The sequence below is a fragment of the Camelus ferus genome, chromosome 29 (assembly GCF_009834535.1).
Source record: "Camelus ferus isolate YT-003-E chromosome 29, BCGSAC_Cfer_1.0, whole genome shotgun sequence".
Classification (NCBI taxonomy): domain Eukaryota; kingdom Metazoa; phylum Chordata; class Mammalia; order Artiodactyla; family Camelidae; genus Camelus; species Camelus ferus.
Genome location: NC_045724.1, coordinates 26377528 through 26394246, shown reverse-complemented (window position 1 = coordinate 26394246; position 16719 = coordinate 26377528). Strand labels below are relative to the sequence as shown.

Genomic DNA, 16719 nt, shown 5'->3' with positions numbered 1-16719 from the left:
TGTAAAGAGCACTAAAAAAAGGGTCTAGAACAGTTTAACATCAATGTTTTTAACAAAGGCTAACTCTGGATGCAGGACTTCCTCCCTGGTCTCTAAAATTCACATTTACAATCTGGGGTTAAAAATACTTATTTCCATTTTGAAAAAGAAAAAAAGACAACATTTCTATGCTTTGCAAAGAAATACAGGACCTGCCAATGCTGTCCTAGAAGAGCTGGTCCAGATAAGAGACAAGACAACCGCCCCACCTGCTGGTCCCAGGCTGCCCCCACCTGGGGGCTCAAGCAGAGCTCCACCTCTCCACTTCGCACAGTTCCCAACCCTAGACAGTCACTCAAATTTCATTCTCCAATTACGGTCTTGGTATACCCGTAAGAGGGAGAAGAGAACTGTGAAAAGAACATGAGATTTGGAATCAGAAGATGTACATTCAAGTCCTGTCCCCACTATGGATTGTGTGACCCTGAAGGACCTCAACTAACCTAAATTATTTTGATACAGAAAAGAAGGAGACTTCCCAACTCACGGAACAGCATTCAAACCAAGGGCAGTACAGTCATAAGTTCATGTTATAACCCCCCCCCCAGCTCTCCGTCCTCAGCTCAGGACTAGCACCTGACCGCTGCCAAGCATTTCCAGTCAGAAATCATACTGCACCTCCAACTCAACACATAAATTTCACTCCAGTACTCTGCCTTAACAAAACAACAAAAACCCAACCCAAAACAAACCAACAAAAGCTATTCCCTAACTTCTTCTGTGAACAAAATTACCCTTGTTACCCAAGACTTCAGTTACTTCTGTCTAAGTCCTATTCCTTTTCCCTTTATAATTCAACCCCTCATTTTCCAATGACATAACCTTTATTTTAGAGCCTGGAAACTTCTCCATCCTGTTCCAGCCCTTCCTGACCACACCCACCAAAGAGAAACACCCCAGGCGAGCTGCTTCGCCTCCTGGACCCTCACCATTGCCAAAGCAGGTTACAAGTCAGCGGCCCCTACGCTGTTCCCTTCCCTGCAGCTCCCTCTCCCATGACCTCCGTTAGGACCTGGCTCAGCACTGGACAGTCTCACTTAACTTCAGCATCTGCCTGCCCTTTAAAGGTGTGAGTCTGCCAACTCTGGCAGAAAGCTCGATTAGCATTAAAATGGCAGATTCTGGAGCAGAGTTACCTGCAACTGAAATCACCTCTCCCACTGAGCCTCAGACACCTCCACACATCAGCTCACCATCTAGGACGGAAATGATCCCTTCCGCAGAGTGGACGGGGATGGGGGGGGAGGACAGCAATCATGTATTTCAGATTACTTTACGGCGCAAGGAGTACGATAAAAGCTTTAAAGATGGTGGCAATTATTAATGAATCTCCAACATTCAAGGACGCCCTAAGGAAGCCCAGTTTCTCTTTCTAAAAGTATCTCCAACTACTCCCCCACACGAAACCTGCACTCCCACTTTACACAGTCTTCCCAGATAAAACACCTGCCCCCATTTCTGCTTACCTGAGTTTCACTCAACCAAGTGTGGTCAAAAGGCCCTTCTGAGTCCAATTAGCCCTTCTGGGAAGTCTTCCCTAATCACAGGTGGGGATCTTAACTAGCTATGAAGTGGTGTGAATTATCGTATATGGGGGGAAATAATCTCACATCGAGAAAGGACATCTGTTCTGCCAAGATCCTTTTGGGATGCAGTCAGCTGTAAATGAGGGGGAAAGGAGAGGTGTATTTTCTAAAATACTGATTCCACTGCATTTATTACCAGACATACAGGCGTTATAACTGTACATCCAAGCCCCTCAAAACAAGAAAGCATCTCCCACACTCATAAAAAACACTATCATTTATCATTGGAATTAATTTACAATGTCCTCTCTGAGAGATCACCCCTACAAGGATCTGGTCAGTCATTCCAGCTTACTGTCAACAGGTCTAATCCATTCAAAACTTGGAATCCGCCTCCTTACATGGGGAGAACAAAGGGAAAATCCTAGACCACAACTTCTGACCTCCCCAAACAACACCAATACTGAACGCCTGACATAAGCCACACACCATGCCAGGTGCAGGAGTACAAGAACCCTCAAGGTGCTTTCCAGTCTAGTAGAACACATGGATGATGCTGGACAAGGCGGGCCAAAAGCTTCACAGAGAAAGAAGGATTAGGAAAAATTCTGTCTGACTTGCAATTCTGCAGTGTAATTTGTAGCAACTGGCCCTCACCAAGGGGCCACTGCTGCCTCAATGAAAACAGCAACGTTCACCACAAATGGGGTGTCCAAGTCACCAGGGACTGAACACTGGGCTTCAGCCTCTCCAGATCAGACTTATTCCCATCTGATCCTGCCCTTTCTCTGCCAAGAAGAAAAGAAAAAGAGAAGAGCAGGTCAGCCATCTCCTTCGCATTCTCCAAGGGAAGCTTTCCATCAAGGTTGGGGGTCCTAAACGAACACCCTGTCTGCACCACACAAGGCAAGGATGGCCGCACAGAAGCACTCCCAACAGCCTGGAGCACGTCCCTGAGGGTTTCCCATGGACACAGAAGCACGTGTGGTCTGTGGACAGCGTAATCTCTCAAAAATGAGAGATTGTCAAGCGGACCTGCAACTTGATTGAGCTGAATAACACAGCAAAATGAGGACCTTTCCATATCAGTACACACAGATAGATCACACGCTGTGGTGTCCAGTCAAAAACACTGCATAAAGTGCATGACTTAAAGATAATTTGGAATTGGAAATATTAGTAAATAGTCTAAAAAACTTGTCCCAATAGAGAATATCATTAGATTTTATTCTTAATGAATTTAAAAAATTTCATATATATGTCATTTGATAGCTTTTGCTTAACAGAAACTCAGAATAACGGTTAAATGAGCTTAGGGCAGTCTACTACAAAATAGCTCTCCAGCCACACGGGCCAAGCCTGGAAGCCACACCCACTTCTCCCACATTACCCTCCCAGTTAAGACGCTACATCCAGGGCTGTGCGTGGCATGATTTTTAAGGGGCGGCAACATCAAGCTATGACAATTTCTTTAAATGTGAATTCTGTTTTTTTAAACTCTAACTTCTCACATAATAGTATCTACAGCAAAGATTTTCTAGGTCTATGCTTCATTTTATATGAGATACTGAGAGTAAGAAATGAAACCAAAATTATCTTTACAGCAAACGTTGAATCAGCTCCATTCTATTAAACCAAGACTATATGTAAACATATAGCAACATCAAAAAAGGATGCGCACATCTAGAATTTCCAGTATAATGGCCAAAACAGCCATGGAAATACTAACAGTATTGTACAGATTTGACTAACATTTCAACAGATATTCTGGACAGTTACTAACCAATCATATGCAGCATATGAAGGAAAAAATGATGTGGATAGTCCTAAACTAGTAACTAAAATGGAGGGGGGCTTGTCCACAATTATTTTCACCTCTTAGGACAATTACAAGGCAATAAAATATGACAACTCAACAGAGAGCAAAATCACAGTGGCAGGGGTGGGAGTGTCACTCCATAATCCGCAGGGCACCCACTCTACAGCTGTGAAAGCAGCGACTAACCAGTGGAAGAAAGGTGCCTGGAGGTGCTCGAGAACTGCACCTACACAGAGTAATTTAACAGAACGTAACTTCACTGAGGGTCAGAAAGAAAAGCTGTCCTCTCAGGGCTCTGGACAGGAGTCCTGACAACAGACAAATCAGGTTTACTAGGTCCACGACAGTGAAAGCACCAGAGTAATGTAATAACTAGAATTATATACTTCTAATTATTACGGAGAGACTGCAAGTACAGAATCTTCGAGCCCTCCGCAATCTGCTTCCCTAGCACTGTGTCTATTTCAGCATCTTCAAGCAGGCTGCATTTGCAATTTATCTTCCTTAAAATTTCCAGTGTTTCACCATTTTCTACAACTGTCTATACAAAGCTTTACATATAAAGCTCCTCTTGTTCACTCTTCACGTCACTGGAGCTAAAACTGGGTCTTCCTGGGGTTTAACATTTCATGAAAAAAACAAATGAATCTGGCTCCAAGTTGCTTTCCAGCTTCGCGGGGTTTACTGCACAAACCTCTGTGCTTTGCACAGGTGGGGTTAGAGCACATCAGTTCTTACTGAGAGCACCCCCAAACCTGAAAACCCGTAGAGCCCCGCTACCACCCCAGCCTCCTCCTCCAGCTCCCGCTCCCCGTGCCCGCCCTGGCCCGTCTCGGTGATCTTTTCACTTTTGCCGGCATGTGCCAAGTCCTCGGAGCCTTTGTATTTACTATTCCTTCAGCCAGTGTTCTTTCCCCAGAGTCACACAGCTGGCTTTCTCACGTCTCTTAAATCTTTCCTTCAGATGTCCAATAATGCTTAAACAGTAAGTAATTGCATTCAGGACCTCAATTTCCTTACTTTTATAAGCCAAAAGTCATACTGCATACATTTTTATATTCCTTGCAGTAACTGGTTCAATGGTCTGCCTTGGTAAGTAAGTAACTACGAATGAGTGTGTGTGGAAAGGGGCTGCTAGATTTTCACTTGAGTTTCTTGAACCAGTATTTCCTGCATACAAAAGGCTTACTGGGGTTATAGAATAGCACTACCCCAATGAGACAATCTTACTACCCATTACTTTTTATAAACACATCCATAAGTTACATATATCTGCAAAGTAGAGCATATGGCAGGTGTTCAAACATTTGCTGAATGCATGAGAATTTAAAGACAGTCTCCAAATTAGAGGACAAATAAAAGCTCCTCTCAAGCTTACATAATAAAAATTTCAGTTCAAAAGTGTGGCTTTTCAAAACCAGAGGTCTAGTGGCCTACACCCTGTCTGACTTAACGAATTTCATTTGCTAAAAGTCAATCTGTCATGTATTCCGACCTTGTGTTTGTTAGCAAGGGCCAGAAAAATGTTCTCAGAGGAGTCAACTTCCCGTCTTCCCTGTCATCCTAACATCACGACGTAAGAATTAGGCCAACAACCAACCCTAACTTTGACTAACATAAAAGATTCAAAATAGACCAAACAAAATTACCTAAAAAAAAAAAAATCGCCTGAGTCCATATTCAACTTCCATCAACAGGCACTGACCAACATAAACACCAACACAAAACATCCCTTTTACAAAACTCCACCTAGATTTTGAACACAACATACACCAACATACACACACATACACACTAAATGTTGCTAAGAAAATGTGTTCATTCAGGCCATGTTCTGTTACATTACCAACAAAGGAAAAATATCTTCACACACCCCCTCCCCAAGCAAGGGTCTGCTTACAGATCAAGTAAGCCCCAAATCAAACCAGCCACTTTCCTCAGTGGTCCTCTGCTTCTCAGTAGTAATGTCAGAATTGGAAGGACCCTCTTTGAATCAAGTATCGAAACATCATAATGAGATTGTTCTACTGAAAATGAGCGGTCTCCTCCTAAGTCGCCAACCTTCCCAGCCCTGGGCTGAATCACGGGAGCACCCTCCACACACGAGAACCTACAAACTGTATGTACAGTAAGACGGCGAGCAAGCAGGCAGGCACACTCTCCTCCGGCTCAGATCGTGCTCTCGGCCCGGCGGGCCCGCGGCGACCACCCCCGGCCTAGCGTCTCGCGGTAACCTGACTCGATCGACCGCGGGCACATCGGAGCTCACCGGCGCCCAGGCCCCCCGCCCGGCGGATCACCGCGCTCCAGCCATGGTGGAGAGCAGCCGATTACGAAACCAGAGCAGAAGCGGCGCACAGCCCCCGGGCGGGGGAAGGAACCACAGGCGTCCCCCAGGAGCCGCCGTGCCTCCCGCGGTCCTGCCGCCACCGGGGAAGCCGGGAGACCCGCACACACGGCGCGTCCCACACCCACCCGGGGGGCGGGCGGAGGCTGAGTCATCCCCGGAGTAACTTTATCCGGATCCTCGCACTCCGGGGCGGGACACAGCCATGCCTCCGACCCTCGCGCTGGCAGGGCGGCCTCCGGGGCCGAGCCGGGCGGCGGCGGCGAGGACGCCGGGGCGGGCGGGCCCCTCGGCCCGGGCCGCTCCCTCAGGCCGGCGGGGGCGCCGGGGACCGGGACCGCACAGGCCCGCGCCCGCCGCGCCCGGGACTCACCGGGCGGCGCCTCCTCCTCCGCCGGCAGCAGCAGCAGGGCCCGCGGCACCCGGCACCATCTTCCGCCGCCGCCTCGTCCTCGGCGGCGGCTACCAACCGCCCATCGGCGCCGCCAACCGACACAGCCGCCGGCGCCGGTGCCCGCCCGGCCGCCACCTCCGGGCGGCGCGGACGCGGTCAGGCCCCTCGGCTCTGGGTGGGGGCCCGGGGGCCGGTGGAGGGCAGGCCGCGGCCGGGCAGAGCCGAGGGGCCGGGCGACGGGGACCCCGAGGCAGCGGCGAGGGCTCGGCAGGGCCGCGGACACGGCCGCCGCGGGTTTGTTATTGTCGACTCCGTCCCTTCCTCCGCGGGGCACGCCGGGAAGCGGGCGGGGGAGGGGCACCGCGGCCGCGCAGGGAGGCTCCGCGCAGGTCCGGAAGTCGGCGAGCTGCCGGAAGTCGGCGGGCTGCCGGGAAGGCCGGCGTCGGCTCCGCCTCAGGCGGCTTCCGGGCGGGTGACCTGGCTGTTCTCTCGTGACCCCGAGACTCGCTGCTGGCCGCCGTCCGGGCGCGACTGCCCCAAGGTGAGCTTGACGTTCCCCGCTGCAGCGAGTGGGCCTGAGCTCGCCGACCCCGCCAACTCCCGGAGTAGCCTGGCGCGGGGTGCGGGGGAGGCACCCGAGGGTCCGGGGCCTCCTCGTTGCCCCCGGGGCGCTCGCCGCCGGGCCAGGGCCTGTGAGGGGACCGGGTGCCGGGAGGGCTGCGTTCGGGCGGGGCTGCGGGCCGCTGACCGGCTTCCGGGTAGCTCCGCACCTGCGGGCGGCGCGCACCCTCAGGCCAGGTGAGGCACAGAGACGTCCGAGGGGGAAAGACCTAAGGCTCGGTCGGCTGGAAGTCGCAGGCGCCGCGACCGCCCACGTTCAGCTTGATGATGAGCTCCCAGAGGGTTAGCACGAGGCCTCGAAGCGGTGGGGAGCGATTTCGGGGGGTCCTGATTCAGGGGTGATGGTTGGCCACACGGCTTAAGTGTTACAGTCTGGTGAGCAGAATCTACGGGTAGAATAGTGTATAATGTGTCTAAACTCCCTGCTATATCCGGGAATATCTGGCGTGAATAAAAGCTTGGAGGTGCTACCGCTAACCGCTCAGTACCTAAAGGGCTCTTGAGTTGTGTTTGCATAAAAATGGGTATTATCGCCGCTTTCAAGGGCACCCAAGCCGAACGAACACTACCGGGAAGCCAGGTCTGCTGTCCTTCATTTGTCATGGTGGGAACTGATTTAAAAAAAAAAAAATTTAAACAACTGGTAAGCATTATGGAGTTTCCGTTTCCATCACGCTGACCCAGTATCTGAAAGTTGTTTGAGACAGCTTATAGGTATTACCACTTTATTTGTTTTTGATTTCCCTTCCTATACAGCCCAAAGAGGTCTTGTCTTGGGCATGTCACTTTAGTTTTTGTTGTTGTTGTTAAGCTGGACTTTTATTACGCCACCCCAACAAGATACAGCAGGGAAGTGAAATTTAAGAGGCTGAATTGTTATGCCTTGGGGGGAAGGTGTGAACTGGCGAAACTGAAGAAAGGAGCTGATTTTATTAGGCACAGCACGGTAATCAGCACACAAAATAAGTGGTGAGAAGGGATTCAGCCAGGAAACTGGTCAGTGGAGCACAATATTAAGCCTCTAAAGAATGTCTTGGTGCTTGACCTTCCTCTGAGTTATCGGTGACATCATTACAAATGCAATACACCTTCGAATGTAAAAACATGACTGGAATATGCCAGTGATATCTATTTAAAAATTTTTTTAATTGACGTATAGTCAGTTTACAACCTTGTGTTAATTTCTGGTGTACAGCATAGCGATTTGGTTATACGTATATATTCCTTTTCATAATCTTATGAAATGAGAATGTTTATATGATGAATATATGCTTATATTCTTATGAAATAACAATGTCTAAATAAATTGTTTTCAGTGTTACTTGTCTGACTTCTTTCTTTGGGGAAAAAAGTTAATTCATTCTTCATCTTCTCCTAGTCACGGGCTGGAAGAAATGACCAGAAATGATTGGGTCATGCCTTAAAGGTGTACACCTTCTCCAGAGTGTAAATGTTAAGAATTTTTATGCCTATTGTGCTTTCCTAGTGATAAGTGAAACTGTCAAGATTAGTTTTATTATATTTATGTATATATCTAGGGAAAACACTATTACAGGTTCGCAATACTGCATGTGTCCATAATTATTCTCAACAAGTTACATTTTCCTTCAGACCACGGATATTGAAAACCCTCTGTACTCTCCGTTGATAAATGAAAATAGGAACAAACAAGAAGTCCTCATGCAACATGACTTCTCAGCCAAGCTTCTTGATTGGAAGTCCTTGATCCAGTTTCATTTTTGTCCACTGTACTTTTCTTGCTAAAGTTGCAGATTAATAGGAACCTTCCAATTAAAGCATTAAATGGACAATGCTGAGGCTTAATTTGAGCTTTCTAAACCATTTGCCATTTTACATTTTAAAATATATTTTTCCTTCTCCTTCCCTTTTGAAGTGTCTCCCTCTTTGCTCTTAAATGTGTCCTTTTATTTGATCCTCTTCCAAATTCTCAAGTAATTCTAATACAGATGTGAATGATGCAAATATAAGGTACTATGGGAGCAGAGGCAAGAGACAGTCTTGTCCTCATCACATTATTATTATTATTATTATTTTAAATTTAATAAACATTTTAGGTTCTTTGATTTCCCATGAGGGCAAAAGAAAGTGTTCTTTTTAGGAAGAGTATGTAGGGTCTACTACTCAACACCCTGAGTGCTTCACTTCCAGTCAGTTCCAGTCTTTAAAAACCTGTTTTTCCTCCAGGTCTCAGCTTCAGTGTCACTTTCTCAGGGAGTCCTTCCCCAACATGCCTGTAGTTCCCCTACATCCTTGTGTTTTACCTTTCATTATCTGTCTAACCTGCTGAAATGTAAGTCCTTATTTAAGAGAACTGTTTCCCCCATACTGAACACTCCAACATCTGTTGATGTCCTACACTTTTTTCAGGCCCTCAATTTATACTTCAGCTCACCTCCCAACTCATCTGATACTCCATCTAGGATCTGATCATGCCTCTTACGTGCCTACAACCTTTACTGATGTTGTTTTGTATGTTAGATACAACTTAAACTTCTTAGCATATGAATCTCATTAGGTAACAACCCATCTCTCTAACCATATCTCCTGGCATTTTTCACCTTTACACATGATTTACATGAGTTTCCTCATCTAGAATGTTCTTCCCTCTCATCCACCTTTCAAAGTCATCCCTTAAAACAGAGCTTGGACATTGGCCAACTTCCAGCTTCTAGACAATATAATGATCACTCACCCTTCTGCCACCTCTGCCCCATAATCACACAACTATAAATTGTTGTCGCCCCCATCTATATCTATGACACCCTTAAGATAAGAAACTATGAATTACTAATTTTTAAGTTCCTAGAATTTTACAGAGAACTTGGCACATAGTTAGCAATTAATAAAATATTGAATGTAAATTCAGACGGGACCATTCAAAAATCATTGTAGTGACAAGTTTATGACATTAATCATTTAACCAGAATACATCAAGATATTGGGAATAGCCCAAACACAGCTTAATTTTGTTAACTGCCTGACTGGGATTTCATTCCCGCACGCATTAGATATTTTCCAAACACCTTCGTGTCACTAAGCCTGATTGTTTTAGGTTATGTTCAAACAACCAGCAACCACAGCTGACATAATGACTATTCAAAGCATGAATCACAGTCTTCCATATTTAAAGGTTAACCCCTTTACAAAGTCTCAGACTTTGTTTTTAAGATCATAGCTAATTTGATGTGTAAAATATGGTCATGTACTGCTTAGAGGCTTCAGGCATGTGATGATTAAGTTAATATGTCCAGTACTATTTACAGACCTGAAGCTGCCCAACTTGGTGTGTGGGTACACACGTCATTAATGATAATGATAGTTAACGTAGGAGTGACTCTCTTCAAAGCTGGTGCAGCTTGATGAGCTAGTAACAGTGTCCAGTGCCACAACACCTACAAGAACATACTTACAGCATGCTTCATTTTCCAACAGATTTAAGCCAGTAGATTGAGACAAAATGTTTAGTCATTTTTCACATAGAATTCTTCTCTTTTGTTATTTTGAAGAAGAGCTTAAAATGTCTAGAAGTAGAGCTGGAATATCTTAAAGCAGAAACTACTACCTCAGATGATCCATGTGTTTTTGTCAACCCTACCTGCCGCCCATGCCCGCAAAACACTTCTCCCAGTAGGCGTGTGTTCTCAGTGTGGTTTATTAAAAGGAGCACTGAAGTGGTGTCCAGTCCTGCCTCAGCCAGAGGCAGTTCCCTCGTAGTCAACTCTTTCTACTCTCCATTAAACTGTCTGCACTGCTGTTAAATCCCTAATCCCTAGCCCTTTCCAATTCCTCTCTCATTCTTGGTCATAGAAACTCTGAGAAAGAACTTCTTCCCCCTTCTGCCATAAAATCTGCAAACGCACCCGCACCCACAACTAGTCTCCCCGCCAGTCACTCTTGCGTCCCTTCTATTGAAGGTAGCCTTGGGCCCTTGACTCCATCCTTTCATCTCATTCAGTCATCTCGTGGGACCATTGGGTACGTGCTGAATCTAGTTCATATGTGAAATATTTTACAGAACTTTAAATCATATCTTTTAAACTTGAAATTTACCCTTAATTGCTTATCGTTCTGCTTAAGACTAAAATTAATTAAGAAATAAAGCATTACATTAGCAGTGTGACTTAGTAGCTATCTAAGATATCTTTTGATGTTTCCATTTTATTAAAACTCACTTCACTGCTAGACAGTTATTTACATGAAGTGTCATATTGATCTGTTAACAAAAGATGAAGTTAAAACTTTCAGGCAGATATAAAAATTAGAAAAATTGTTTTGCTGTTTGTTCCTCTAATATTTGTTATTTTTTAACTTTTAAGTTTTGACTGCCTTCATTATGTGACTTTCCAATAAAAATCTTCAGTCCTTTTCTGGTCATTATTATTTCATGATTGTTACTTAAACTAATTTTGTTGTATAGAAGAATGGAGCATTAGAAAGTTTTTCACTTTTGACCGTCAAATATACTAGGTATATATCAGTGACAGGGCACAGGGCTCTACTTTTTAACATGCTATGAAGGGAATTCTAATGCAGATGATGGCTTTGAGAAACAACGGACTAAATTTCTAAAGAGCCTTACAGGCCTACACCTCTCCCTTCTTTTAAACCGTAGTTGCCACCCTCTCCCTCAAAATGAATTAATCAGTTGAATCCTAATCCATTCACAACTTTGTTTCTTTGTACTGTTGAACAGTCTAATTTGAACTCAGTGGTATTCTCAAACGTGCCCTGGTTTTTTTTTTTTTTTAAACAGATGTATATTGTTTCTACACAACTAGATTGTAAGGTTGTTGGCATTTAGGAGTCAGAAAACCTGAGATCTCATTTGGATTTGGAAAATCTATGATTTCACTTTACTCCTGTTAGAATGGTGTTGGCAGCACCTATTTTAGCTCCTCCAATAATCTGTAGGTTAGAGTGAAAAACAGCGTGTAATTTACTGCAACTCAGGTGTTATGTGTGGTTCCTGAACAGTAATTATACAACGGCCACTGGATACATTTTGAAAAATCAGCACTATCAGTTCTTGAAATTAATGAAGTGTTTCTATGTATTTCAGCACACACATCTAATTACATTTAAAAACAAAATATTCCCAAAACTTCTTAATTTTACATCTTTCCTGTCACATCCATATCACAGGCTTCTTACCTCTTCCCCTTTTCATAACTTTATACGTCTAAAGTTCTGGAAACCGACCAAAGAGATCTTTGTGTGAAATGCTTGTCTTTTCCTTTCTATATAAGGCTCCCAGGAACACTTTTTACTCCTATTTCAACAAGATAATCTCTGAAAAATGTCCAACATCACCAAGAAATAAGCTGAGAATTCCAGGTTTCCTGAAAGAAAGTTCCTCCAGCCTTTTTAAAGAAGCTGTGGAACAGATGTCTTCAGCAGCAAGTAGTGCTGATTCAGGAGCAGCAGAAGTCCACATCAAGTGATTGAACAAACAGATCCTTTTCCTGTTTCATGAATCTGCCTCAGGGGCATTATTTACTTAAAAACATTAGATTTCTGTAATATAGTAATAAATTTGAAAAATGAAATTGAGAAAACAACTCCACTTTAATGGCATCCATTTAAAAGGAACATAATTGGAATATATTTAACCAAAGAAATGCAGGACTTGTACACTGAAAATTACAAAATGTTGAAATTAAAGACATCCCGTTAAAGACTTACTAAGATGGCAATGCTTTCCAAACTGATCTACAGCTTCAACATAGGTCCTACCAAATCCCAGGTCAATTTTTGCAGAAACTGACAAGTTCATCATAAAATTCATGTGGAAATGCAAGGGACCAGAACAGCCAAAACAATCTTCAAAAAGAACAAAAGTGGAAAATTCAAATCTGAAACTTCCAAATTTCAAAATTTACTACAAGGCTACAGTAATCAAGGCAGCATGATACTGACATAAGATAGACGAATTAAAGGAAAAGAAGTGAGAGTCCAGAAGTAAACTGTTAAATTTGAAATTAACTGATTTTCAAAAGGGGTACCAAGACATTTCAATGGAGGATGAATAGCCTTTTTAATAAATGGGATTGGGACACTGGATATCTCAAGCAAAAGAATGAAGCGGGGCTCCTACCTTGGACCATATGCAAAAATTAACTGGATCGAAGACGTAAGTGTAATAGCTAAAACTATAAAACTCTTAGAAGAAAGCATAGAAGTAAATCTTAGTGACCTTGAGTGAGGCAATGGTTTCTTGGATATAACACCAAAAACGCAGGCAGTACACACACACACACACAGATTAGGTAAATTGAATCTCATCAAAATTAAAAATGTGCTTCAAAGGACACCATCAAAAAGTGAAAAGACAACACACAGAAGGTGAGAAAAGATTTACAAACTACATACCACATAAAAATAAGTATCTGGACTATATAATGAATTCTTATTACTCAAAAATAAAAAGACGACTTAGTTTTTTAAATAGGCCGAAGATTTGAATGGACATTTCTACAAAGTTATGCGGATAGCCAATGAGTACATGAAGACAGCCTCGATCTCGTCGGTCATTAGGGAAATGCAAATCCAAAGTACAAGACAGCACTTCACACCCACTAGGACGGCTAAAATCAAAGACAGACAATAACAAGAGTGTGGAGAAACTGGAACTCTGAAATATTGCTGTCTTACATGGACGCTGCCCCTTTGTCAAGATAAGAAAAGCAGCTGGCGAATCAGAACATAGGAACGTGAGCTTTAAATAATTGGTCTTCTTTTAACAACAAAGCAACCTAGCTGGATTTTTTTCTTGACTCAGTAAGTATAGACAGGCTGGGGTGGCCTTTGGCCAGCTGGGTGTGTCCCTGCAATTTAAGAGATGACTGATAAAGTACTGTTTACACTTAAAAATAGAAAAATTACCCTTGATATATACTGAGGGATTTTTTTAACTGGTGATTGAGGCTCTTAATGCCAATTACGGAAACTGAAAAAGTACAGAACATAAAAGCAGTAAAAGGTTGTTCTTCCCCAACCCTTCCCATCTACCCCTAAGGTCTTGAAATGACAGCAGATGATGGGCGTGTATTTTCCTGGGCATCCAACATCTTCCTATGTCGTCCCTTAGACACTGCAGTTCATAGTAGAGAATGCCAACTACAGTCCGTCTCAGTCCACACCAGCTGTTTTGCATGCTTTGTAAGCAGTTTCTTTATTACTCATTGATTCATTGGTTTATTCTTTCACTCAACAGCCATTCATTACGAATGGCACTCTGACCAGGATAAAGCAACATGAGAAAAATGTAATTGTCTGTAATTGTCCATTAGTGGGTATACGGATAAGTAAATTGCAGTATATTCAATTTATATAATTGCTTATTACCCAGTAGTTTAAAATGCATGAACTAGAGCTATAGATATCTCAAAATATGTAGTATTTAAGTAAAAAATAACCTTGGAAAGGGTGTGAGAAAATGGGCACTTTATTTCAGGGAGTCTATATTACAACTTCAAGGGAGGGCAATTTGGCAATCTATTATGATTTATATCATAAAAGTGTCCATTCTAATTCTGTAGACATAACTGCATGTGTGGGAACTGACATGAGCAAGAATAATTGCCATATTAACTGCAGTAGTAAGACAGATTGTACATTAATAGAAGACAGGTTAAATTATGGTCAATACATTCATGAATTTGAGGTGAAATTTTTTCATTACTATAGCATATCCAGACATAGACGTTCTGGTGTGCAGTAACTTGAATTTGTCTCATATTACTACATAGATAACTGATTTCTTAAATTTGCTGTTCTTGGGGGAACACATGATTCTGCATAATTAAGGATTTTAAGGCACTGGAAAATATCTGTCTTTTATGTTTCTCCTTTTAGATACTGCCTTCCACTAGATCAAGCTATAGATAAGCCTGAATTCCTATAATTGCTGTTATTTTTCCTATTACTTTAATAGTTGAGTTGATAAAATGAATATATTTCCCAAGTGGTTTTATTGTAAAATTTCAAAAATAGCACGTGTAGGTGTTACCTAACACAGTGTTGCTCTTTTATATGTTTACTATACGGAATCTAATTCCCTGTGGAGAAGTTTGCTATAACCCCGAGGGCCACCAGGAATAAGCTGCTTTATGTAGGGTTTGCCCACGCCTACCAGGAGCTATTTCAGTAGATGGTCTTAAAAGATGAGAGATGAGTAACCTACTGCATGTTTCTCAGAATAACACCAGGGGCCACTGTACACTAGAAACCTTCAAACAAGTTTAGAAGAAATGTTGACTTAATGTCAATCACACGATTTTTATTTGAATATTAACCCACAGCAAAATAAATTCAGTATTTATTTTCAGGCAAATAAACGAAGGATGAAGACAGCAGAGTAAGTAGAATACTTTTCAATTTTCAGGTCAGATGGGACAGGAAATAGAGTTCCTGTTACCGAACTAGATTTTAGCATTTTAAGGAGTCACTAAGCCCTTCTGGAATTTGTTTATAGCTATAGACATTCTGACCATGAAGAACACACAAAATTCAGGGTTTACCAATGAAGAACCAAGAATCTCATGCTGAGAAACTCTACTGTAGACTTTTATTTTTCAAGTGGGCAATTAATGTTTTTAACGGAGGTGCTGGGGATAGAGCCCAGGACCTCGTGCATGCCAGGCACGCACTTTACCTTATCCACCCCTCACTGTAGACATTTTAGTCTGATTTCTCTCATTTGTAAATGATAAGTAAGGATGAGTTGTGTTGTAGGTTTGCTTTTAGCTACAGTTAGATCTGAATTGGGAATATTTCAGTACCCAGCAAACTCGCCTCACCAAAGCCACTGGCTAATCATGATAAGAAGCACAGTGCTGCTCGTGAGCAGCCTGTCTAAACAGGAATCAGTGCCTTCACCCAGAAGAGCCGGTCCTACTGAGGCTGAAAAGTTACCCTCTTCCTTTGGATTTTTTATGAGTTGTCCCTCCAAAGTTAGGAGGCAACAAAATTATGAAGGAAAATGTGCACTTCTGAGTCACAAATAATCATTACTGTGAAGTTCATTTTAAGAATATGATTATTTCATTTGACTTGCTACGTGATTGCCGTCATGCCTGTTCCCCCCATCCCTGCGGAGATGGATTTCAGAAGACACTGTAGACTACTGTGTGTTTCATTGTGATGTAGACAGGCATGCGTTCATGACTACCTTTGCACACCCATCCTTCCTTCAGGGGAAAGCTAATCAGAACCTGGGAAGGACTTGTTAGATTTCCATTTGTTTGGGGGACCAAGGAGGTTTGCAGATATGACAATGAAAATGTAGTGTGTATTAGAGAGGATGGTAATATAAATTAAATGGAGAAAAACTGTTTAAATAGGAAAGACACTCAAAACTTTCCCAACACCACAGGGAATAATGGGTGTGCAAGACTGGTGGGATTTAGGGAGTGTCTAAATAAAACAGGAGAGGTGAACTATGGATAGAGTCAAGCTACACTGTTGAGACTTAATCTTGAAGGAGTTATTGAAGGTGTAGCAGCATCAGGCATGGCTTTTTGGGAAATCTCTCTGGCAATCGTGGAGGAATCATGGATTTACAGAGGCAGGAGATGAAGGTGGGCACTGCAGTGATGGGCGTGGGAGTGAAGAGGGGAAACACTTGGGGTGGCAGGGTGGCCAACCAGATGTTTATTTTTGCTCCGTGCTGTCCTGGTGCCCAACAGTGCCTAGTACTGGTTTAGGCATTGATAATAAACTTATAATAACAATTTAAACAAATGAGTAGCCTTTACGTAATGTATCTTTCATCCTTCTGGTTTGGCTATAGAGCCATTCAATGAGTTAGGTAAATAAGCAAATCTTTCTAAGCATCAAAGGAGTGGAAGGCCTCTAAAAAGGAAAGGGTAGAGAGATTTGACTATAAAAAATTTAAGTATCTATACATCACAATGGTTGTGAATAAAATGAGAATGAGAGAATATGGTAGGAA

The 16719-nt window shown here is 43.1% G+C and overlaps 1 protein-coding gene and 1 long non-coding RNA gene across 5 annotated transcripts in view; one reads left to right on the top strand and one right to left on the bottom strand.

The window, feature by feature from the left end:
* RB1CC1 (RB1 inducible coiled-coil 1) overlaps nt 1-6430 on the bottom strand; it is an 86258-nt gene extending 79828 nt beyond the window's left edge. For 2 of the 3 annotated variants that reach the window (XM_032470071.1, XM_032470069.1), the window contains exon 1: nt 6105-6430. The gene's annotated coding sequence lies outside the window, so the exon portion shown is untranslated. The remainder of the gene's footprint in view (nt 1-6104) is intronic. The other variant, XM_032470070.1, reaches the window with a different exon arrangement.
* Nucleotides 6431-6549: 119 nt separating this feature from the next.
* LOC116660489 overlaps nt 6550-16719 on the top strand; it is a 32405-nt gene continuing 22235 nt past the window's right edge. For both annotated transcript variants that reach the window (XR_004316038.1, XR_004316037.1), the window contains exon 1: nt 6550-6666. This is a non-coding gene — a long non-coding RNA (uncharacterized LOC116660489). The remainder of the gene's footprint in view (nt 6667-16719) is intronic.